General features: G+C 35.4%; 1 long non-coding RNA gene across 1 annotated transcript; it reads left to right on the forward strand.

The window, feature by feature from the left end:
• The first annotated feature begins 1472 nt into the window (after positions 1-1472).
• On the forward strand, positions 1473-2578 carry LOC113694977 (uncharacterized). Its single transcript, XR_011817187.1, has 2 exons — positions 1473-1612; positions 2130-2578. It is a non-coding gene; the product is annotated as an uncharacterized lncRNA (long non-coding RNA).
• Positions 2579-25209: the final 22631 nt, after the last annotated feature.

The raw sequence follows: 25209 nt of genomic DNA on the forward strand, positions 1-25209 counted from the left end.
GAAATCTTGTAAGCATGTGTCTTGGCATATTAGTAGAATTTTTAGGTGCTTTCATCAGTTACAGGTCCAGGGTATTTGCCTAAAAAAAAAGATCATAACTATTTTGTTAGGCGTCTTTAAGTGACCAATTGAGATTGAATGTCTCTATTTAGGACTCGAGGGTCCAAATTGGTTCAGCCCATGTGGTCCTTTAGTTCGACCAATTGATGCTAAGAATCAGCCACTGTATTTTCAAGTTTAGTTGTATGTTCGATAACTCTGTCCCATGCTGCAGCATTAATATTTATGTCATTAAACAAACCAATTGATTATTTAGCACATACACACAACTTTTGTTCTAATACTCAATTCACCTTTTTCAAGTTACTAAATATCTTAGGTGAGCTGACGTGGTTTGTTCATGCATGGATTGATGAAGAAAATGATCTATCAACAACCTCAATACAACTTGATCAGTAATCTATGCAAAGTGTATAGCCCATTTGCTAGAAGATTTCCAGTATTCACGTATATAGTAATCCTCAAATAAATCAATATATCTTATTAAGACGGTAGGAAATTAAGCTGTCTTTTGATCTATTCAAATTTTGTACCGGTCTTAATGCTATTAATTATGTCCTTGGATAAGTGATGTTTGCTGAACTTCTTATCTAGCATCTTATTCTATTCGTACATTTCCTTTTGTTTGATCTTCCACGGATATGAATGATTCAAATTTCAACGTATATCAGATACTTGAAAAGCTCACTATATATGCCCTGCTTTAAATTCTTATCATCCTTGATTTTTTTTATTCCACGCGCTTTGTAAAATTCAAATAATGGACATGGTTAAATCTCAAGAAAACTTAAATGGATCATTGGTAAAAAAAATTCTAATATCTTATATTCAATCTTCCTTTACTAGCTAGTCTTGGTTGTGAGAAAATAAAGCACAAGAATGTGCATCGAAAACATGAGGGATATGGGGTTCAAGTATCCATTGCTGCCGTCCTTTCTGCCTTGTGGCTTCTAAATTCTAAATTGATGTACCAAAAATAAAAATAAAAAAGAAGAAAAAGAGGAAGAAACAGATATCATACCAAACTTTTTCTTGTACAAAATGTGCTTTCATTTAAGCATTATTCTTCTCAAGGCACAGATTTTGAAGGTAGCATGCGTGGTGAGTTTTTGCGTCCATCGATTGTATATGAAAATGATGTAACCGACAATCCAGCAACCAGATGAATTGATACTTTACTTTGTGACATTATGCTAATGGTCATTATCTTTCCTACTAAAAGAGGTTAGAAATTGCCGGACTTAAAAATTTCAAATCTTAACGGTGTTGATACTTTGTTCAAACTCCTTTTGCAAGCTAATTATGACTTAGACTTTGTCTTTATTCTTTGATATTTGTCCCTTTCTCTAACAACTCAGCGACAAGAAGTTTCAAAACAACTACCGATTAGGTTTTGGAAAATTTCACAGTCTCTTGCTATAAATAGGTATCATCATTTACTTGTTTTCTCTCAAATAAAGCTAACATAAGATATCGGAGATGGCTAAATCTCAATTCAGCTGCGCAACCTTCTTTGCCCTGCTCATCTGCTTCCTCCTCCTCGTACCAAATGGTAAGTTGTAGCTAGTCTTAAATGGTGAACACATGCACAGAATGGCATATATTTGCACATTCCCAAAGTTTTAATTATTTGTCTCTACCTCTCTCTTAGTTAGAGAATTTCGAGTATAATAAACAGATATGGTTGTCACTAGCAATGAATTACAATAGTTATACATGCGTATCATGTGCATGTATACTCACAATCAAAATTTTACGAACTAATTTGTGTTACGTATGCTTTTCAATAAATGTTTTCTGCTCTTGAATTTCTCTTCCACATTCTAATTTCTCGTCACATGTAAATCTACTTCAAATATACATGTATAGTGTTGCAAGTAACTTTACATGTGGTGCAAAAATAGAAAATGGAATAAAGATTGACACAAAACAATGACATAGAGGAGCCATAACCTATAATACTAACAAACACTTATCCGCTAGGTGGACAGGCTAGATCCCTCATACATATCATAAACTCTGGACTAACTGTACATAATTTGCTCTTTCTCTTGCTTTGTTTCATGCAGAGATGCCAATAGCTGAAGCTAAATCTTGCCAGAAGCCTAGCAAATTCTGGTCAGGGAAATGTGCCGATAAAGGGTGCCACAATGTTTGCAAGTCTCGAGACCATGCTGACTCCGGATCATGTATGTGGACTGGCCAAGGTCATCAACGTCATTATGCTTGCTACTGTCGCTACAAATGTTGAAAGCCTACTATATGCTACAATTTGCACCGTACTTTGTAATGTGAAATAAAGGCCAACAATTCACTAGAATTGCATATGTGCCGCCAATGGTAGCTGTTCCTATGTCAGTTGCTAATTATGTATGCCTGTATGTGTTATCACTGAAACATCACTGCTCAGTGATAACTTAATCAGTCTATCCAGGTGTGTTTGTTACCATCTGTCTTGTATTCATTTAAATATAAATGGACTACCTCTATCCAAGTATGAGAGTCATTTTTCTGGGAATTCAACTTGTTATGAATACATGTGATTATTATGTTTGGAATTGGAATAGGTGTGATTTTATATGGTGGTTATACTGTTAGATTGCACTTATGCATCAAGTTGATATACACGAACAAACTTTTCGCGTTGAACAAAATTACATGATTGTATATTAAATTATTTAAGAAGTATAATATCCGTACAACCACACGAAAATTTTAACTATACCAGTCTTGGTCCATTAAGTTCTGAAGGGGTGGCATTAGATAAATTTATCTAAGTTTTTGAAATTGCAAAATTGAAACAAAACTGATGTTATGTGTGAATCTCAAAATAGTGACTTCTATTTTATTTTGGGATAGCAAAATAGTTACTTCTATTTCGGAATAGCAAAATAGTGAAAATATTAAATAACAATAAAGTGGAGAGAGTACCTCTACAAGGTACCTTTTATTCTACGGAACTCAATTTATAAATACTTCGTTTCAACACAGAAAGAGAAAAAGTGAAGTTGCTGATCTGCATGAATCAAAAGTGTTTGATACTTTGCTTACATGCGAAAAGCATTTATTCATCTATGACTAGAACAGCATTAGATAAAGGCCATAGCCAACCAGAAAAATGCTACCACATTACCACCACATTAGATCACTTTTATTTTTATCTCTTCTACATTAATTGTATTCATATGGCGTCACTAAGTTAATCTTGCTTCTTCTCTCCATGTTGCGTTAATGAACTTTAGCTTTTATTGAAGCGGGGAAGAACCTAAAGCATCTATTATAATGGTAATTAATTAGAGAATTTTTGTTCCCATATTACCTCCGGATTATGTGTTTGGTCGTCCAAAATAAGTAGCAAATGAACTTTTCAGTACGTTTTTGCTGTTGGCCATCTAGTTCTACGGTCTTATGTGGTGAAATATGTTTTGTAGCAAATTGGAATCCGATTAACACGAAAAAATATCTGCCAAAGAGTTGGATGCGATACTAAAAAACAAGTCTAACGAAAAAAAGAGAAAGTCATAAGCACCGCCAAGGATAATGCTATAGTGTCAATCGTTAACATAACTTGTGAATATTTTACATTAAAATACTGGTACAACCAGTTAATAATGGTCCCCACATCCAAGATTGGTATCTTTAGTGACAATTACTGTGACGGCCCCACTTCCCCCTAAGGCGAACCAAAGGGTTGGCGGGTCGTCTGCCTAGCTCTCGCCAGGACTCACTCACTCTAGCAACTAATATCACCAAACATAAATTGAAAATAAACCTTACTCTCGAGCATGCTAAGTACTTAAATAAATCATACAATTCAACTTATACAGCCCGAAAATACAATTCCAAGTACCAACGAAAACATCGAGTTTAAAATACTTAATATACAATTTAAAGTTCCTAACTCAGGGCACAGAAGCACCACAGGATTCACATTTTCCCAAAGGCACAAGAAAATCATCCAAAAGATATTAAAGTATCTCCCAAAGTACGATTACAAAAGTGGGCATTCAAAATATAACATTTCTTTTCTAGTTCTCCAAGACTTCATGCATTTCAGAACCTGTCAAGGAAAACAAATTGGAAGGGATGAGCCAATAGCTCAGTGGCGCCTCGAAACATGCAATTCACATAGGGCAATTTAACAAGTACAAATGGACGAGTAAGCAATTAACAATTTAGGAAAAAACGAAGTAACATGGCAAGAAAAGGATACGGGGCTCTCAGGAGCCAAAGTCCTCGCACTTGATCAGGTAATATATAGTAGTTGACACTCCGTCAACTTTCACTACCTAATCTCCATGTAAACATTTTCCCTAATCTACACGTCTCCTAGCAACGACTTTCCCCTTATTTTCGGGCCCGACTCCAACACGAATTTTTGCAAGCACTTTTACCAAGACGGCAGAGAGGTACCTCCCACTCTAATAGAGCGTGGTACGTACATCCGTTTGGTTTATTTAGTCGACGAGACCCCGCTCCAATCGACATTGCAACACTTGTACTTGTGATATTTCACGAAATCACATAGCATATAACATTTCATGATATCTCTAGCAAGTACTTTTAACAAGTAGTTCAACTAGCAGTTAAACACGATTCATGCAAGAGACACTCACCTCAAGTGAAGAGTCTAGAATTGCAAACTTTGATCGAGATTGTGCTCTTCACCAACTCCTAAAATCATACCAATAATTCACATAAATTTCCACTTTTGAGTTGGTGAATTTAACTCGAGTCAACTAGCATTTAATTTCACTCAAAAATCCCAACCTAGCATTAATTGATTTCTCAAAGTGAAATCCACAATTTCGAGTGAAATTAAATTTTAAGGTTTCTTTAAAACCAAAAACTTGCTAAATTCGTCAAATATTCCAATAACCAAGTTCTAGAGTCATATAAGCAATTAACACCACTTTGGTGTCACAAGTTGAGAAGAATCATATTTGACTATTTAGAAGAATTTTCCCCTCTAATTTTCCCCAAAAATATCTTGGGAAATTCCTTTAAGAGGAAATCATATAAACCAAGTAAAACTAGTCGTTGAAATTTCTATAAAATAGAAACTCCTTAAGTTTGCTAAATTCCATTGACCAACTTGGTTCAAGGATTTTCATGAAGGCAAAAACTTGAGTTTTCAAGAAAATTTCCAAATTTGGCATATTTCTCGAAATAGGACATTTGGTCTAATAAAATTCAAGGTTATTGACTCGAAGTGGACCTAGTAACGAAGGTTAATGCTAGAAAACATTTTCGGGACAATTTAGTCCACAGTTAACCAAAACGAAATCCAAACGTCAAAAATCATTTCTAATTTCAAACAAAATTTCTGTTTTGGGTAGCGTCGTGAAGAATAAAATTTTGGTCCACTTTTTGAACGTAAACTCTACTAGATTTTTGTCCCAAATTGAGCTATACACACCCCTTAACTAAACACAAGTCAAATTGGGTTCATGTTAACGTGAAAATTATTTAACATGTCTCATGCAAAGCTGGAAAAATTTCCAAGTGCATTTGGTACAAGAAGTCCATTTCCTCTTCCATTTGTCCAAGATTTTTCAACTACTCAAAGGCTACATTTTTACCCAAACAATACTTCACATATAGGTCAACATATTTACAGCTCAAATGGTTCAAAAACGTGTCAAAACCAAACCCCAAATTCGCCCAAAAATCTGGAAATTTCCAGAATTTTTCGGACAGCTCAAGGGGCATTTTTCTCTTTGGTTTTTCGAGGAAATTTCCCATTGTACCAAAGCTTCATTTTCACCAAAACTACTCTACACATATAGGTGAACGTATATATGATTTAAATAGCTCAATAACTTCACAAAATCCAGCTCAAAAATTCGGGTAAAGAATGGAAGAAAAACAGGCCTGCTGGTTCGGTTTAGCAGAGCAGAATTTTCTCCTCTTTTTGCTCAACCATCTTCAACTTATAACTCATATTTTAAGTCCATAACAATCACAACAAAATAGTCCAACCTCCCAACAAGCAATCCAGTTCATTACCTAAGCAAAAATTGCAAAACATCAACAGGTACAAATCTGGAAAATTTTCCTTTCTCTCGGCAGCACCCCAGCTTCATTCTAAAAAAAATTTTCCAACATTTAACCACCTCAAAACATACATATAGCACATAAAACACCTCTAGCTTCATCAATCATTAGCTTAGAGGATCAGCAACCCAACATGTTTCACCAAGACAAGCTAAAACTTCAAGAACCAAAAGCTGTAACAAATCTGAAATTTTGGCTAAGGGGATGAAGCGGAAGTTTTTGGGTTACCTTTGGTGGTTGTTTACTAGCTAAATGAAGTGCCTAGTTCCCCAAGTTCGCTCCTAGAATCACTGAGGTCAGTCGGCACCCCTTGCACTCTGTTTTTCTCTCGGTCAGACCACCCACAGCAACAACCCAGCAGCAAACGTTGAGGTGAAGAGAAGCTTGGGTCTGGGGTTTTGAGTCAGCTTGGAAGGTTCTGTGGTTGGAGGAAAGAAAAATGGCAGCTGGTTTCTCCTTCTCCCCTGGTCCAACACAACGCTGGCAGCAGCAGCAGCGATCTTCCTCCTCCTTGCTCGGTCGAGACAGCAGCCAAGAATGGAGGTGGAAGCTGGAAATGGAAGGTGAACGTTGGGTTTGGGAATGGTTGAAGATGGAGGGCTGCTGGAAGCTGGGAATGGCCGTGGCTCTTAGCTCTTCTTGCAACAGATGATCGAGCTTGAAGAGAAGAGAAACGGCTGGTAGTTGGTGATAAGATGGGTTGAAAATGAAGGTAAGCTAGCGTATAGGTTTGAAGACTTTTTGGGCATGCCATTAATGGTGACAATTTCGAATTTGAATCGCGTTTAAGCGCGAAATTCTTATCTACTAGTAGAAATTCCTCATCTAGCATTTTCTCAACTGAATTATATATTTTTATAACCTCTACATATCATACAGTTCAACTTAGAGCTATATTGCGTATGGGAGTGCGAAAATCCAACTTAAAGTTTAGCCGAACGCGAACCGTCAAATAAATTTTGAAAATTCATGTAAATTAAAATATAACATTTATATAAGTGAAAACATCATTAATAATATAAATACACATTTTTAAATATAAATTCATAGTATTTAATAATTTTCAAAGTTTAAATAATATTTATTTTAATTTTCAGAAATTAATGAAATTTTGAGACCCTCACAATTGCACTACTGTTCATTTAAGTTTCCAAGATTCAAAGTAACATCAGGTGGTAATATGGTAACTTTGGTAACAAAATTGGTAAGTTATAAGTGTGATTTGAAATTTACTCTTAAATACCGAACATTACTACTTCTCCAACAAAACATTAGTAAGTTTAATTTAAACAATGGTAAGTTTTTGTTTAAAAATGGTAAGTTTTACAAATAAAATGGTAAATTGTTCAAACTTACTTCCGTTTGGATTGAGTGTTTTTGCACCTGTTTTTGAAAAACTGTTTTTCACATTCCAAATGCTACAGTAAATGTGTATTTCAAAAACACCATATCCAAACAATATATCAAAACCAACTCCAAATATATTTCAATTATGTATATTTAATTTGTATATTTTAATAAGTATATTTCAATTTGTATATTTTAATTATGTATTTTAATATGTATATTTCAATTATGTATATTATATATATATATTATATTAGTATAAATATATTTATTTCAATTATGTATAATACTATATCAATTGAAATAAATATTATAAATATATTTATTCATTTTTGTTTTATAATATATATTAATATGTACATTTCAATTATGTATATTATACAAAAATTATATTAATATTAATGTATATTATATATATTATACATTTCTAATATTATATATTTATACATACAAATTATAAATATTTTATTTTATTTATAATATATTTTTATATATTTATAATATATTTACATAAATATTATATGTTATATAAATTATATATAATATAATATATAATATATTATACATTTATATAAATGTACATTTATACATAATATATAAATATTTATGTATATTTATAATATACATTTATATTATGTATAATATATATTATAATACATTTATACACTTATATTAATATACATAATATTAATTTTACATTTATACATAATATTAATACATGTATACATTTCTATTAATTATATTAATACATTTCTACATAATATTAATATATATTTATAATATATTAATTTATACATTTATATAATATTCATTTATAATTTATACATTTTTAATAATATACACTTATACATTTAAATATACATTTATATTATGTATTATATATAATATAATACATTTATACATTTATATTAATATACATAATATTAATTTTAAATTTATACATAATATTAATACATATATACATTTATATTAATTATATAAATTCATTTCTACATAATATTAATATATATTTATAATATATTAATTTATACATTTATAATAATATACACTTATAATTTATAATGTATTTATAATATTCATTTATAATTTATACATTTATAATAATATACACTTATACATTTATAAATATAAATGTATTATAAATGCATAAATGTATGTTTATATAAAAATATAAAATTATAATATTCTAAAAATACTCAAAAATATGTTTCAAAAATACCTCTAAAAATAATCCAAAAAAATCTACAGTAAAAGATTTTCATATAGTTTTTGAAAAACAACCCCAAAAACAACTAATCCAAACGGACTTGTTTTTCAGATTCAAAATGCTATAGTGGTGTTTTTGAAAAACAAACCCAAAAACAGCTAATCCAAACGGAGCTACATTATTTCACAAACTTAGCATTTTACTTAAGAAAGTTACAACAATTATAATTAGTAAGTTTAACTGAAATAATGGTAAGTTTTTGTTAAAAATGGTAAGTTTTACAAATAAAATGGTATATTGGTGAATTGTCCAAACTTACTATTTTATTTCACAAACTTACCATTTTACTTAAGAAAGTTATAATAGTTATAATTAGTAATTTTAATTCAAATAATGGTAAGTTTTACAAATAAAATGGAAAATTGGTGAATTGTTCAAACTTACTATTTTATTTCACAAATTTACCATTTTACTTAAGAAAGTACAACAATATTAGTAAGTTTAATTCAAATAATGGTAAGTTCTTACTGAAAAATGGTAAGTTTTACAAATAAAATGTTAAATTGGTGAATTGTTCAAACTAACTACTTTATTTCACAAACTTATCATTTTACTTAAGAAAGTTATAACAATTATGATTAGTACGTTTAATTCAAATAATGGTAAGTTTTACAAATAAAATGGTAAATTAGTGAATTGTCCAGACTTACTACTTTATTTCACAAACTTACCATTTCACTTAAGAAAGTTACAACAATTATATTTAGTAAGTTTAATTCAAATAATGATTAGTTCTTGTTGAAAAATGGTTAATAAGTTTAATTCCAATAATGGTCAGTTTTGGTTGAAAAATGGTAAGTTTTACAAATAAAATGGTAAATTGATGAATTGTTCAAACTTACTACTTTATTTCATAAACTTACCGTTTTACTTAAGAAAGTTACAACAATTATAAATAGTAAGTTTAATTGAAATAATAGTAAGTTTTTGTTAAAAAATGGTAAGTTTGACAAATAAATTGGTAAATTTGATGAATGACTAAAATTACTAGTTTAGTGAACAAACTTACCATTTTAGTTAAAAAACTTACCCAGAATTTATAATCATTATTTTAATGGACTTAGAAAAGATGCTAAAGGACCAAAATTGTTGCTAAAGTTGGGTAATTTAGACAACTACTGGTAACTTGAATTATTTAAGTACTTCGTGAGGTGACTTGTCACTGCAGCACGATCCCACAACCAATATTCTCCATGAAAACAAAGTTTAAACAGTAATTGAAATATAAAAATTGGCCATGAAAATCTTGCACTCCCTATGTGCCATAATTTGATATTTTTTTGTTTTAGAAAATCCAACCATTTTAAGAAAAAAGTGAAATTATTAAGATTGAATGTGGTGATTTTCGATTAACCTTAAATATGGCCCTCACATTTAAATTCTATGAGTGGAGTGGCACGCAAAAAAAAGTAATTGTTTTCAAATGGTAAAATGGAACAGCTTATGAAGTTGTGTTGATTTTGAAAAGATGACTCTAAAAACATGATACTAAAAAAGGATGGAGGGAGAATAAAAGTAATAGTTGCTCAATTATTTTACTATTTTATTTTCCGTTTTATTTTTTATTTTTTAAAAAGTTTCCATTGACTCTGCCTTAGCTTCCTTTCGTTTAGTTAAATAGAAAACCGAAGACCATGCACTTTATTTTTTTGCATTGTTTGACATCAGTAGGGGAACAAGTAATTTTAAAACTAGTGGGACACATTATAAAAATTCATAATTTTTTCAAAGTGTGTTTGTAGGATTTTTTGGTGGCGCACGGGCCCCCACTTTAAATCCACCACTATTAAAGGTTCCCAAGTGTAAATGTTTTTTTTAAACTGGAAATTGTGAAAATGTAAAGGAATAATAAATATGACTACATGCTAAAGAAATACAAAATTAAAATTAATCAAAGCCATAAATTGGTATAATTATTCTATAATTAACAGATTATATTATCTTTGTCACAGGGGCTGTTCTCATTTACTTTTACATCTAGATTTTAGATTTTTTTTAAAACCAAAAAGGGAAAAATCTAGAATATACGTAGGAGTTAACTTTAATTGCTGATTTTTTTTCTCTATAATTGCATTCTATGATCAACTTTTGCAAAATTTACAACAAACAAGAATAGGCTAAAAGAAGAATGAATACCAAAACAATAAAATGCGATAGGAAAAAATTTTTATATTGGGAATAAAAGATGAAACATCTTTTATCGGCAGAGGCAAATCAGGGGTTGGAATGGACAGTGGAGCATTGTTATCGTGAGGCAAATCAGGTGGCGGATGCTCTAGCCAAGGTGGGGGCGTAGTCAGAGGATATTGTCTTGTATACATCACAGTCAGATTTACCAAGATTGGCAAGGGGGGCCTTGGGTTTAAATAGGTCACAGACTCCCGTTATTCGAGTTAGATTTGCTCGTAATTAAGGCTTTGTATTGTTACTTTATGGTCTCTAATAATACAAGGGGGTGGCGTCCCTCCTCGCATAAGGGGTTAGCCAGAAAAAAAAAAGATGAAACATCTTAATTGACTCCATAAAGTTTTGATTCTAAATTACTCACTAAAAATATGCTTATCTCAAATGAATATCAGCTCATAACAATAGGTAACATTGAAGATGTGCGATTGGTTTCTTTAGAACAAACTCATGTTGATGTTCAATGGATTCATAGAGAATCAAATAAAGTTGCACATACTTTAACAAACTGGGCTAAATCTGCCAATCTAACTGAATCTCTTTGGAATTCCCTCCTAACTTCGTCAAACAAATTGGTGCAATATGATTTCCAACTAACTTATTAATAACATTTATATATATAGAAAGCAATAGGTGTTACTCCTCAATATTCCCCACATATATGTATTCCGTGTAGATATGCAACTTTATGAAATTATTCAAATTGCTATGGCCAGGCTGAATTTCTAATTTGAACCTAAGTTGGTATCATATCCTATCCAATGAACGAAAAAAAATCCTGAAAATGACATAGCTGACTTATGAATTAATGAAAAGAACACTTGTGAAATTAATTAATCTCCACTAAAATTAATGACGTGAAATCTAAATTAATTCTGTAAAGAATTCAATCTAGTGTTTGTGTATTGAGAAAACAACAATTGCTGACTTATTCATATGCTGTACGGATCTTCTAGAGTACTTGTTGCTTTAGTGGCCACAAGTCAACATTATTAACAAAATCCCAATGAGTCTTTAGGCTGAACAAGAAAAGAAATTAAATCCCACTACAAACCGTACCTTCCTCTGTAAAGCTGATCTGTGTTGAATGGGCCAAGTTGGGACGGACAAGGGGTCAGTGACAATGACCAAGTCACCAGCAAACGAAAGAGACACCCTTAATTAATGCCAGACTTTGATTGATACTCCAGTTAAGTTCACGGACAGATAAATCCTGTAATTTTTTGAAATTACTCAAGTAGATATTTTGTAAACATGTGTCTTTGCATATTCAAGAGATGGTTGCTGTTATTGGTAGAACTTTAAGTACATGACAGGGTGTTAATTATTGGTTATTTTATTGTTAATTTCCCATTTATCCTTGCCAAATATTGTTTTAATTATTAATATTTACTTATATTTGGTATTGGACTCAATTTCAGGGAGTGGAGCAGAAAACTACAAAAAGGAGGGACTTTCTAGAGACAATTGAGACTTCAAATAGTTGGGCCCCATATGGTACTACAAGGAAGCCTTCTTCGGTTGCTGATATGTGGACTTTAGTATTAGGTAGATGACTTGTACGAGAGAGTCCTTGACTAGCAATAGGAAACTAAAGGAGGAATTTCGGCAGAGCTCCAATTCTTTGGTTCTTGGACTCCTTATTCGGCAGGGACCACTGGATAGCATGAAGTCAATAGTCTTTTGGCTTTTAAAAGAGACGGACATACGGAGGCTGGTCATGCTTAGTCTTTAGGATAGTTTTAGTTTTCTTTTCTTTTCTTTTCTTTCCCATTGTGAGGCGCACGCCGACTTTCGGCAGTATCATGTTGGGAATTTCCTCAACAATGAAGAACAGAATTCTTATTTTCTAGTCAAGGGGGCAACTGACGATTTGGTTCGACAATTACTGTGAGATCGAATCTGTTTTAATTATTTTCTTCATTTATTGGTATTTATATGTTCCTTGATTTTAATTGCTATGGCCTTGTGTATGATTGATTAGTGCGCAATAATTAATTATTCATATAGGCTATTTTTGCTAAATAGGGGTAATTGAATTCGTAATTGTTCGTTATCTCTACCTCAGTAGCAACTGGCGTAATTGGGTTTATGTCAGGGGAGCATATGATCTAGCTTAAACAAACCCTCGTAGCGTGTTTGTTGGTTAGGATTGGACATTTCTAATTATTAATGCAATCGAGAAATTAAATTCTACGGTCGTACTTAGGGTTATTTTTGGGTTAGAGAAATAGCTAACGGTCGTACCTTAGCTATCGAGAAATTAAGGAAGGGTTGGTTGTTTATCGCGTGCATGACAACTATAACTAATCTATTACTAAATGTTGGAATTATTTCTGCATCAATGATCAGTGCATGAACCATTTCTGAAGTGTACCCTTGGCTAGAGCTTCTCTTAATTATTTCTTTGAATTAATTACTTCCTGCATTTAATTTGTTTAATTGGCATTTAATCTCAAAACCTCCTATACTTTGAACTCTAGAAGAAACAAATTATCCCTAGTCCCTGTGGATTCGACCCTACTTATCACTATCTACAGAAATTATATTTTATTTAAGCAGGTATTTATTATTACACAGGTTTGACACCCTGTCAATTTTTGGCGCCGTTGCCGGGGACTGGTGCCAGATTAATTTGTTTCTTTTTTAGTTCATCTTGTTTTTTTTTTATTTTTATTTATTTTTTTTCATATAGTTTATGACTTCTAACACTCCGTATTCTGGTGATAGACTGGATGTTGTTTCCAGGGAAGGCAATGAGGCTTGTTTTTTTCCTGAGTTTGCATATGCAGAGGCACTAAACTCTATTAGAGAAAGAATGGCTGCTGCAACCTGTAAAATTTGTTATGCCAGGGATCATTCAACCGGTATGTGCCCCGAATATCAAGATAATCTGAGTGTCCCATTCAATAATTATGGAGATTTTTCACCCTGGTCTCAAACATGGTATGGCCCTAATCCAAACGGGTATGATCAAGGATGGTGGGATAATTCCAATTATAATTATACAACGGGGGCAATGAATTTTCAGCCGTATGAGTCTCAAGAATCGTCATCTATGTCAGGTATGTCTCTTGAAGAAATAGTTGAATCAATAGCTACTAATACATACCAATTCCAACAGGAGACACAAATGAGGAATGAGATGATGAAGGATGCAATGAGTTATCTGGCAGATCAACTATGTCTATTGACATCCAGAATAAATCGATTGGCGGCTTCTCAAATTGAAGAATTGCCCTCGAAAACCATTGTTGATTTTGAAGAAAATGAGAGTGCAATTTGCTTGACTAGTGATGAGGAGATGCAAGAGTTTCAAGAAGAGAGATGTACAGATGCAATTGAAAAAGAAGCCGAAAAGAAAGAAATGGAACCCCAACCGCAACCCATTCAAACGAAAGAATCCAGTGAACAATCATCAAATGTGTTGACACCCCCTCCATCCCTTAATCTATATTCTCCTGACTCTTACTCTATAATTTCTGTTAATGAGATTGATTTTGTTATACCGGAAGTTCTTGAGTCTCATGGCAGGAATGAGTTAAGAGTAGCTATGGTCAAATATCTTGAACCGTTGAATGCTCTTGATGGGGGAGTGGATGAAGAATTGCGATCCATGCTTGATTATTTGGCGCCATCAACTAGTCCATGGAAGACCGTAGCTCGTGTGCTCAAAGGTTACTCCATCTATGAGGGTTACCAGGATCACATTGAAGATGAAGCATTGAAGCGAGCTACAAGATTTTATCCTCCGTGAACAAGCATAGCATGTCTAGCCAAAGACATTAAAGAAAGGCGCTTTTTGGGAGGCAACCCAATTGTTGATTTTGTTATTTTTGTGTTCAATTTCTTAAATATGTCGTTTCTCACTTGGGTACTAATCAATCTTGATGTTTCCTTACTATGACCAGAATAGGTAATCTTGGCGTGCCCACGCGGGGAGGGCACGCGTTAAGCGTCTAAATTCAAGTCTCATGGTCAGTGGACGTTTTACAATCTTGGCGTACCCACACGGTGTTTGACGATCCAAAAAAATAAATTTAAAAAAAATTTAAAAGTTCACATTGAAAAAAAAATTCAAAAAAAGAAAAAAAACATTTTTTTTCTTCTTTTTCTTCAAAAAAAAAATTCAGATTTTGAAAATTTAAATTCGGAAAAAAATTTTTGAAAAAAACATTGAAAAAAAAAACCCCCAAAAAATATTTTATTATCTTTTTTTCTTTTCTCTTTCTTTCTTTCCTTTCTTTCTTCTTTCCCTTTTCTTCCTCTTCTTCCCCGCTTCCTTCTTCTTTTTCTTTTCTTTTCTTCTTCAACCGAGACCCGAGCCACACGCCGCTCCGCCGCCGCACTCCCCTTCCTCGCGCGCCACCCTCACCAAGGCACCAGAGCAACACCAGTGCCAACACCAGCCCACGGCCGTCCACCCACAGGGCGCTGAGTTCCTTCGCCGCCGCTGCTCCTCCTGTGCCGCACGATCAGCCTCACGGACGCCGCTGCCTCCATCGGCAACCAGGCTTCCATCTCTCTCGCGCGCCTTTATCAACCACCACCACCTCGCAGCTCTCTCTCTCTCTCCAATCTCCACCTTCAGCTCGCCACGCAGCTCTCCCTTTGCTCTCTCTCCACTCCGCGTGCCTCTGCCATCAACCTCCACCAGCCAGGCCACCTCGCGCGCGCGTCACACCCCTGGCCAAGTCGCGGCTCCAGGCCATCCACAGCTCGTCGAGCCTCCAAGCCTCGCGACAGCCACCAGCTAACAGACGCCACAACCACTCTTCCTCCATCTCCTCTCGCGTCCGCCGCCAGCAACGCACGCCACCTGTCAATTTTTGACAGGTGGAGGTATTGAATTCCTCCCCTGATTAGCATTCTTTCTAGATCTTAAATTGCTACAGTTGTGTCTTCTTCTTGGGTTTCTTGTTGAGCCATCGCAGGAGCTGCTTTATTTGATTTTTCACTTGTGATTTGTTTGGTGCTTCATCTGCATTTTTGGAGTTGATTTGGGGTTTCTTGGCAAATTGTTTACCGTTTTGTTTTCTTCTATTTCTGCTCTGCTTGGTGTTGTTGGATTTATCAGTGTTTTGGGGTGGCCATTTATGTTGCTTCATTATCTGTGGGATGCACCAGTGGTACTGGTTGGGGTATTATAACTACATTTGTTGATACTTGGTTCTAGTTGGTAGGCTACTTGATTGAAAACTGCCAAACATTTTGATTTAGTTGTAGTCCAAATTTTGAACTACTATTGCTGGTTTTGACGGTTTCTTGGCTCATTTGCTAATTTCGGTTGGTTGAATTGTGTAATTTCTTGTCCAATTGGAGCCATTTGGACAGATTTTGGGTGGGCAAGTTTTGTCGCTCTCTGTTGATCTTTGGGAGGCATTTCTGACCGTATTCTACGTATTCAAATTGGTTGAATTCACTACTTTGTTGAGGTTATTTTTGGTATCACTTAAGTTCTACTTTGCTGATTTCTGTCTTGCGTCCCTTGAAGTGCCTTTGGTTGGGTATTTTCTGCATTTGTTTGTTGAATTGGAAGGCTATTGTGCCACTTCCATTGCTTATTGCTGTTGGTGGCATCTAATTGACTTGCTGGGAGTATTTTACCTATTGATTTCAATTGCTAAATCTTTAGAGCATTTGTTGCAATTTTGGACTACATTGTGCCTGCATTTGACCCAATTGGGGCCACCTGTGAGTATTGATTGAAATTGCTGTATTGTTGGGATATTTGTCTAGTCTCCGGGTGCCTGGGTTGTGTATTTTGTTGATTGGGTTGTCTACTAGGGAGGCACCAGTGGCTATTAAATTATTATTGCTTTGAATTTGCTAAGTGGCTTCTCCCACCGATGGCCTCTGATGCTAAGTGGTGCCACTTGCGAGATCAGGTTCACCACGCGGATGAGCAAGTAACGCATATCGCCAGTCAGATGGCTCCAATGTCTAAAAACCTGGCCGCGTACTTCCACCATATCTGCTTCACTCCCCCGTTCCCACCTATCCCGTAGCCGCTCGAGAGGGAAGTTTCGTTTTCCTCTTCGCTTTAAATGCTATATTACCTCCATTGAGGGCAATGTCAAACTTAGGTGTGGGGGGGAACAGCTGTGGTACAGCTAGTATTTCTAATTTTTAGTTTTTACATGTTTTCCTTTATTTTTAGTTAGTTTTTGCCTATCTTTCATTTATTTTCTTTTCTTTTTCTTTCTAGTGATCAGTTTTATATGAATACCAAGTTTTGATACTGGATTGTTGTCTCTAATTCTGCTATTGCCAAGTTTTAGTAATAAAAGGATATCAAGTTGATGTGGTTGAGTTCAGGAACATCTCTTTGGTGAATATCAATACTTGCTTAACTTTTCCAATTTTTGGTTAACTTTTCTAGGCATAGGGAATGATTGTTGGCATTCTTCATGTGAATTGGTCTAATTATTAATTTTAGTTCTCCATGTTTAGAAATTTGAGGCTGGCTGCTGTTATTTTTATGTTATTTTTAGTTATTGTGCTATATGGTGATAAATAAGAGCTGACTGTACTCCGCTAGTGTTACTACTGAGTAACCGGGGATCTTCACCTAAAGTGTCGATTCTCGCGTCAAAAGGTAGTAGTTACTATGAGTGCGTGGTCCCATAGCGATTGGAGCTGAGTAACCGGGCTCTTCCATCTGGCAAATGTTGGAGTTCGCGTCAAAAGGCTCTAAGGGCTATAGACTAAGTCTTTTGTTACTCAAAAAAAAAAATATATATAAAAAAAAAACAAAACAAAAAAGAAAAAAAAAGTAAAGTAAAGAGTGTGTTAGTATGTGAATAAGTCAGCTTGCCGGTTTGTGATCTTAATGTCGAGATTTTGGTTAATAGTTGGACCATTTGCTGATAAATGTGAGCAACCATTCCTTTTTCTTAGATTAGTTTGCTTTAAATAGGAGGAGTTGGTGGTTTAGAGGCTAACCGGGGTGATTTTTCTTGGATCTTGACCTGTGATGCTTGATATTTATTTTTTCTTGGGTACCTTGGCAATACGGTACTTGGAACAATAGCCATTGTCGAATTTTTGGTGTTCAATTGCTGTTCCCATGCTTGAGGGCAAGCATGATTTAGGTGTGGGGGGAATTGATAGGGTGTTAATTGTTGGTTATTTTATTGTTAATTTCCCCCTTTATCCTTGCCAAATATTGTTTTAATTATTAATATTTACTTATATTTGGTATTGGACTCAATTTCAGGGAGTGGAGCAGAAAACTACAAAAAGGAGGGACTTTCTAGAGACAATTGAGACTTCAAATAGTTGGGCCCCATATGGTACTACAAGGAAGCCTTCTTCGGTTGCTGATATGTGGACTTTAGTATTAGGTAGATGACTTGTACGAGAGAGTCCTTGACTAGCAATAGGAAACTAAAGAAGGAGGAATTTCGGCAGAGCTCCAATTCTTTGGTTCTTGGACTCCTTATTCGGCGGGGACCACTGGATAGCATGAAGTCAATAGTCTTTTGGCTTTTAAAAGAGACGGACATACGGAGGCTGGTCATGCTTAGTCTTTAGGATAGTTTTAGTTTTCTTTTCTTTTCTTTTCTTTCCCATTGTGAGGCGCACGCCGACTTTCGGCAGTATCATGTTGGGAATTTCCTCAACAATGAAGAACTGAATTCTTATTTTCTAGTCAAGGGGACAACTGACGATTTGGTTCGACAATTACTGTGAGATCGAATCTGTTTTAATTATTTTCTTCATTTATTGGTATTTATATGTTCCTTGATTTTAATTGCTATGGCCTTGTGTATGATTGATTAGTGCGCAATAATTAATTATTAATATAGGCTATGTTTCCTAAATAGGGGTAATTGAATCCGTAATTGTTCGTTATCTCTACCTCAGTAGCAACTGGCGTAATTGGGTTTGTGTCAGGGGAGCATATGATCTAGTTTAAACAAACCCTCGTAGCGTGTTTGTTGGTTAGGATTGGGCCTTTCTAATTATTAATGCAATCGAGAAATTAAATCCTACGGTCGTACCTAGGGTTATTTTTGGGTTAGAGAAATAGCTAACGGTCGTACCTTAGCTATCGAGAAATTAAGGAAGGGTTGGTTGTTTATCGCATGTATGACAACTATAACTAATCTATTACTAAATGTTGGAATTATTTCTGCATCAATGATCAGTGTATGAACCATTTCTGAAGTGTACCCTTGGCTAGAGCTTCTCTTAATTATTTCTTTGAATTAATTACTTCATGCATTTAATTTGTTTAATTGGCATTTAATCTCAAAACCCCCTATACTTTGAACTCTAGAAGAAACGAATTATCCCCAGTCCCTGTGGATTCGACCTGCTTATCACTATCTACAGAAATTATATTTTATTTAAGCAGGTATTTATTATTGCACAGGTTTGACACCCTGTCAGTACATTCATCAGTTAAAGGTCACATAGCTGGTCAAGTGCCTTTCAGTGACAAATTGAGATTAAATGTCTCCATATAGACTCAAGGCTGCAAAATTGGTTCAGCCAATATTGTCCTTCGATTCAAAATTGCAAATCCTATTCACCCTTTTTGACTTTTTACCATTGAGTTAAATATCTCCAAAAAAAAAAAACTCACTAAAATTCACTCTTTTCTTCTCCTCCATGGCCGGTTCTCTCTTGAGCAAAGAAGAAAGAAACTCTTCAACATTTTAGCTTCCATTTAGCTCAATCTTCCAAAATCAATCACATAAACTAGTTTCTACTCCATAAAATCCCTCCCTTTGGTGCTAGTAAGTGTTTTTGTGGAAGTGTTCAAGGAAGCTAAGGTGTTCTACAACTCCTTTTCTCTTGTTTACTAGGTAAGTGGTGCTTGAACTTCCTCCTACACCTAATGATGCTTAATTTGTGCCTAGTGGTGGCTAAAGTGCTGAAATTTGTGGTTTATTTCTTGGTTTGAGATGAATTGGTGAAGTTTTTATTTTATTGATGAATTTTCTGGTTTAATGTGATCATGATGTTGTGGTTATTTATGATAGTTGGTAATGAGGGGTAATGACTCTAGTAGGTGTAAATGATTGGTAATTGCAACCAATTTTGGGTTTGGAAGGAATTTGAGGAAGTTAGGGTTTCATAACCCCCTTTTCTGTCCGGTTTTGTATCATATGGTTAGAGGCCGAATTGGCCTTTTCTTAAAACATAAAAGTTGTAGGTATTGATGTGTTTGAGGTGCCTGTAAAATTTCAGGTCATTTAGAGTAGTGTAGAGTGAGATATGTCGATTTTACTGTTGCTGTTCTGGGTTGATCAGAATGTGCGAACTGCGCTTGTAATCATCTGTTTTGACTGGAATTGCTTTGGATTTGGATGTTGGTGTCTTCTGATGATATGTAGCTGGATGTCTTGGCTACCGCATTCCTTTGGAATCAATGCATTTGGACCTGTATAGACTGAGTTGGACTAATTACAGCATAGTGTGATTTGTAAACCTGCAATTACGGTTCTGGTTTGGTATTCTGCATTTTTTGTCCTAGTTGTGCTAGGATTTGGACTGAGTGGCCTTCTACATTGTTGTAACCCTGTCTTTTAGCTTCGAGATGGTGGGTCTTACACCCTCATCCGATAAGCATACCGCATTTTGTGCCATTACCGCATAAGGAGGCCAAAACTGTTTTGTTGTTAGGGCTAATATAGTTACATTTCCTGATTTTCTGGTTTGCTATCATGCTTATATATGCATATGAAACCCTATTGGGGTTGTGGTTGGCATGGCTTTATGACTCGTTATCGAGTCTCATGGTATTTGTTTACGTGTTCTAGGGCGTGACGTTAGTGCACGACGTACTTTGGACGGCGGTGCATGAAACCTCACCTACGTGAGTGGTGAGTATACTACTCACTTGGATGTTTATAATGTGGCTTTGCTATATGTTATTGTGATGCCTTGAAGGCTTGTTCGGCTATTGGAAATGATTAGGGTGAGGGTGTACTTGACCGCCCTCATTCCTTTTATTCCTGTGAATGACTGTTTACCGTTTCACTGTATTACTGTACTTGCTATATGAGTTATTGGATTCCATTCATGGGATATTGTTTGGGTGTCGGTTGGACGAGTATCCAACGGCCCTACTGTATTACTGAGCTCGACCCCGTTGGTAGTCACTTGAATCGAGCCAGCGAGGGCTTGGTCGTGAAAATTGACTAGCCACGGGGACTGAAATGGGAATCTTGTGGTAATGAGACCCTTGGTTCCGATGTACTCGAGTATCACCTAAAGTTACTGCTTGGAGTGCGGGCCCGGTTGGGGTATGTTGGGTGGAAGGAATGGAAGTAAAGTGAGGTCTACGGTTTGGTACTTTTAACATTGACGGAGGGTCAATGAGGTTGGATCAAGAATATAAGCGAGGAAATGGGCTCTTGAGAGCCGTCCGTAACCTTTTACCGTTTTGTTTCATCCCTTAATTGTGTACTTTAATTGAAAGGACATGCTATATGCTCTTTGTTGCTTATGTGGTAGTAACTCACTGGGCTTAAGCTCATTCCGTTCCATTTGTTTTCCTTACAGGAAAATGACCACTTTTGGAAAAGGTTGTGTTAGATGGTTGTCAAGTTGAACTCATGTAAATGTATCTTTTGAATAGCTCTTTGAATGAAACCCTAATGTGTATTGGGTTCATTTTCTTTTGATTGGCAAACCGAACATGTATATTCATGATGAGTGGTTTTTGGCATGCCATTTGGTTGTAAATGTTGGATTTCAATGTATATATATGCTTGGTTGATGTTTGGTTGGAATCCGGACTGATCTACATTTCAAATGGAAGAGGAAAAATTTTGGGGGGAATGAACAGGACCGAATCCGGCCAGGAATCCGGCCGGATTGCCGGCCGGATTGGGAAGGTTTTTGGAAAAAAATCTGGCTGCTCTCGGCCTTGTATCCGGCCAGATTCCGGCCGGATTCTGACGTGTCCGTCACTGTTCATCATCGGCGCGAATTTCATTTTTTTTTTATTTTGTGATTTTGACTTGTTTGCGCGCGTTGGTATGTTCCGGGACGTAATAGATCGAAGTAAACTGATCCGTAGTCCGGGCGAGAGCTGGGCAGGCGGTCCGCTAACCCCTTTGGTTCGCCTTAGGGGAAAGTAGGGCTGTCACAGCACACAAATGATATGCAATCAAGTAACCAATGCAAGAAATAGTTCATAAGTAACTTTGGAAATAGTTTGGGGATCACTCACCTATTTAAGCAAAATAACATCCAACGCATTACCAAATCACTTTCAAGTCTCACTTTCACTCACTCAATCTTCAAGAAAATAAACGGACAGCTTTTTCCCTTAAATTCCTCCACTTTCCACCCTACAATCAAACACAAAATCACATTCCAAAACAGCACACACAAATTTGAGACTATAAAAGACACCTTTTGGCACAATAACAACAACTGAAGCTATACTTATCCAATTGAAACGAACCTTATGGCGTTACAAAACTAAGACATATACCAACATTTCTTATGAAGACCTCCAAAGCCAAATCATACATTTTCATGGTCAAATATCGAAATCTTAGAGAAAAATGGAAACTGGCCGCGAAACAGGGCTTAAGGGCAGTCAAGGGTATTTCGATCATTTCACATGCTACAGTACTCCAATCGATCTGAAATTTTGCAAGCAGATCTAACTCATATATCTACAACTTTCATGTTTTGTCCAACAGTTGGTTCGGTCTAAAACATGGATAAATTTGCAGTCCAAATTAAGTCCAAAAACATGGTAAATGGAAATTACACTTCTAACTAACATTTGTATATAACCACAATTACACATATAAAGCAAAAGATATACCACATATCTAATTAGGCCACAATGCCCTTCAATATGAGCCAATTGATAGCTCCAAAACCAATCATAATTAAGCCCCAATTCGAAACCCTTACATTGATATTGACCTACACAAGCTGGAATTTCTGAAGGCAAGTGAAACTAGCACATATAACATCAATGTTTCACATAACACAATTATCAAATACTCTCAAAGATTGGACAGCATTTCTCTTTAATTTTCTTATTTTTCATCCTATAAAAACACCAATACCATCTCAATTCAATCACAATTACACATACAAATCATAGATTATAAAGTACACCTAATTAGGGCCACAATACCTTTAATCTTAACCAATTAAGAGCTCAAGAACCAACCATAAGAAAGTCCCAAAATAAAACCCTAAAACTGGAATTTTCGCACAAATTATGAAATTTTTCGCAAATAACCACAACTAACATACAAAGGCCCTATTTCACACCATATCAAGCTATCATTCCATGACCAACTAACAATAATCATATAAAATCAGAAAATTCCTCAATAAATCAGAAATTGGTCCAACTCTACTTAAAATCATGAAATCATCCAAAAAACCACATATTTAGCTACTATAAGTCACTAATATACCATTATTAGAACACAAAGGGAATTTCCAAGTAAGGTACCTTATAACTCAAGAAAGATAATAGCTTAGAACTTCCTCTTCGAAAATCACTCCACCAAAAGCTTTAAACCTCCTAAGTACACACTTGTATGGAGTAGTTTCCAAAATCATCGGTGAAATCTCAAGATTTTGGCAAAGATTGAAGCTAGAAAAATGAAGAACTTTCTCTCTTTTCTCTCTATGATGCACGGCCAAGAAGAAGCAAGAATGGAAGATATTTCAGCCAAGATACAAGACAAGAATGAAGAAAATAGCCAGTCAAACTTGGCTGCCGCCTGTGACAAATCATAATCCGGCCAGATTCTAGGCCAGATTCAAGGCAGTGAAGATTCTATTTTTTTTTTTCAAAATCCAACCACAATCCGGCCAAGAACTGGCCGGATATGTGGCTGGATTTGGTACAAAATTTTGCCTCCAAGAACTTTTCTTTTTTCCAAATTCAAACGACACGTTCGTCCATTTTTCCAACCAAGAGACCTACATCCTCACACAATTACACGTATTAGACTCAACACACACTCATATATATAAAATGGAACTCTCATTCTTGCGGGGCATCACAAACTCCCCTCCTTAAAAGAATGTCGCCCTCGACATTCCAACTTGTACTAATCAGATAAAAACAGTCCTCAAAAGTCAGTCAAGTACTAAGAATCACTCCAATCCCACTTATCACTTTGTAGCGACCAACAGATAGCTAAACAAATAACCAAAGAGAACAAGCAAAAGGGTTCGGTTCAAACAACTAGCCCTGAGTTGGAACTAAAGTCCCAAATATTCGAAAAAATTCAGGACATGGCTTAGTCTCAAGTCGGAAATTTTAGCCCCGGCGGTGTTGGACAACACAACAAGCTAGCACAATAGCTATACTTCGCCAAAGAGTCTTAGTTCAAAAATTCCATCCCTGGTGGTGTTGGACAACACAACAAGTTAGCACAACGGCTATATTTTACCAGAGAAGCTCAGGAATTCGTCCCTAGTGGTGCTTGAGAACACAACAAGCTAGCGCAATGGCTATACTTCACCAGAGAGCTTTAGTTCAAAATTGTCATCCCTGGTGGTGATTGAGAACACAACAGGCATGCCTCGCCAGAAGAATGGTGGTGCTTGAAAACACAACAGGCAATTCCTCACCAGAGAGATTTAGTTCAAAAAGTTCATCCCTGGCGGTGCTTGAGAACACAACAGGCATGCCTCGCCAGAAGAAAGGCGGTGCTTGAAAACATAACAGGTAATGCCTCACCAGAGAGATTCAGTTCAACCGCTACAGAAGAGTAGTAGTCGGTCTACAACCACACGAGTACGAATAAATTCAAAAGCAAGGTCAAAGCAGGGTTCAAACAAATAAGTTCAAAAGTATAGTCAATTACTTCAGGTTCATGGTGCACAGATACGAATAAGAACTCACTCGGCTAGCCTATGCTCGGCAATTCACATTCTCAAGCAGTCACAGAATTCAAGTCCAGTTACAGGTCATATACGAATCCAACTACTTGCTCATGCGTACATGAAATACCCTATATTCAGTCAAATCAGGTCCATCAAGTGTACATAAGAGCACGCTTGCCTAAACAGGTTCAAATCTCAAGTAAGTTCAGCCTAATCGGTTTCATGCAGTTCAAGTATTTCAAATCCCAACACTTACAAATCGGGTGGTGCAAACTTTAATCAAATAAGAAGACTAGAAAAAGGATGCAAAAATCAGAAGTTTTGTTAACAAATCCGGCCACCACCACAATCTATCAAAACCCTAGCCAAAATCTTATCGGACAAGTTCTAGATAACATTCATCATTTCAATGTCCTCATTCGGTTAAGTCTCAAGTACAATACGAAATCCTCTGTACT

The sequence above is a fragment of the Coffea arabica genome, chromosome 6e, assembly GCF_036785885.1.
Source record: "Coffea arabica cultivar ET-39 chromosome 6e, Coffea Arabica ET-39 HiFi, whole genome shotgun sequence".
Taxonomy (NCBI): Eukaryota; Viridiplantae; Streptophyta; class Magnoliopsida; order Gentianales; family Rubiaceae; genus Coffea; species Coffea arabica.